General features: G+C 32.2%; 1 protein-coding gene across 1 annotated transcript in view; it reads left to right on the plus strand.

Annotated features, from left to right (window-relative positions):
• Positions 1 to 1,735, plus strand: part of LOC107646256 (gamma-tubulin complex component 3) — a 6,005-nt gene that overhangs the window by 492 nt on the left and 3,778 nt on the right. The gene's annotated exons all lie outside the window — the stretch shown is intronic.

Consider the following 1,735-nt stretch of genomic DNA (forward strand, 5'->3'; position numbering starts at 1 on the left):
AAAAAAAAATTTTTTTAGCAACTCACCCAAACAAAGCCTAAATGTTAGAATATTATAGTCGATTTTAGATATTATGGTAGTGTTTGGTTGCTGTCCATGTCTCAAAGAGACATAGACACGGTGGTGACACACGTCTCCTGTTTGGTTTACTGAGACAATTTTTTTATGGATACGGAAAGACACGGATGGATACGAGACACTAAATTTGTGTACCTCCAAATAACTGAGACACTGAGACATAGCTTGTGAGACACTAATTTTTTACAATTTTACTCTTATTTAATTTTCAAAATTTCAAATTCAATCCCCCCTCTTCTCAAATCTATCTCCAGTTACCTCATGCATCACTTCCCTCTCTGCAACTTCTCATTGTTCTCAGCAGCTCCATTCTCTATCCTTTCTCACTCCCCACCGCCGATTGCTGCCTCTCCCTCTTCGCAACGCCTACTGTTGCTTCTCTCCCACTTTCTCTTCTCAGCGCCAGCACTCCTCTCTTCCACTCTCATCTTTGTCCACTGTACCTTGTCTCTCTGCCTTGTCCTCTTCCTCGAATAGTCAAATATGCGTTCATTTTTTTTTTTGCCATTGCTCCTCCATCAAGAACCGCTGCGTCTGCTCCTCCTTCTCTCTCGAAGGGTTCGGCTACGGAAGTCCAGTTCCATCGTCATCCAGATCCGCCAGCGATTTCAAGTTTCAACGGCGGTTCCCTCCACATCCTCTTTCTAGCCACGTCGTTCATCCTTTCCAAAAAGAACGTCTCCGATCTTTTTCTCTTTCTATTACCCCTTTATTAAAAAAATTAAATCTGTGTATCTTATTTTACAGATATGCAACAAATTGAATTTTTTGTTGATTTTATTAAATTTAATTTAGATTGGCATATTATTGCTTTTGTATTTGGTTGAAGATTATAGTAGTATTGATGTTGATGATAACTCTGAAAGAGGAATTGGACAAAAATAGTGGTGGAGAAAAATGGTGGGATAAAATTGACATCTTAATAAAATGTTGAGTTGTATATTCTGTTGTGTTTAAGTTACCAAACAAGATAAAAAATTGATTGTCTTTTTGTGTCTATGTACTTATGTGTATTTGTGTCTATATCTTTATTATTTTGAGACATCAACCAAACACAGCGTATAATACGCATATAATACGCTGGGATATAATGCTCGTGTAAAATTAATTCGCTTGGCATTATCATCGCAATAATTATTGTAATATATAAAGAGAGTGAAAATTTATATGCAATTTATATTAAGAAGATTGTTAGGGGTTGTAAATTGTAATCATTAATTAGTTATTATTAATGTTTTAAATAGTGTAAAATTATATTTAATAGTGTAAAATTATTTTTTTTGCTGATTAAATATTGATCAAATTTTAATAATGATGCTAATTCTGTAGATTTTTTTTATATTAATGTTAAGTTAATGATTAAAAATTATGATATAATAATTTAGTAAAATAAATTTTTAATGATTAAGTTAATATAAAACAGTAGCATGTGAATTTTTACTTAAATAAGCATAAAATCTTCCCTCGTCTAAATGTTTATTATTTATGATTTATAATTTCGTATTGAATTGTACTACTTATTATATTTTTTGTTCTCTTCTGTAGGAGTGTATCATTCATATTTAGTTTCTGTCGTCCGTTCTCGTTTTCATTTCCGCGCCCATAATATATCAAATCAAAATTAAAAAAGGGAAAAAAAAAAAAAAAAAACCCAAAC

The sequence above is a fragment of the Arachis ipaensis genome, chromosome B06 (assembly GCF_000816755.2).
Source record: "Arachis ipaensis cultivar K30076 chromosome B06, Araip1.1, whole genome shotgun sequence".
NCBI classification, from domain to species: Eukaryota; Viridiplantae; Streptophyta; class Magnoliopsida; order Fabales; family Fabaceae; genus Arachis; species Arachis ipaensis.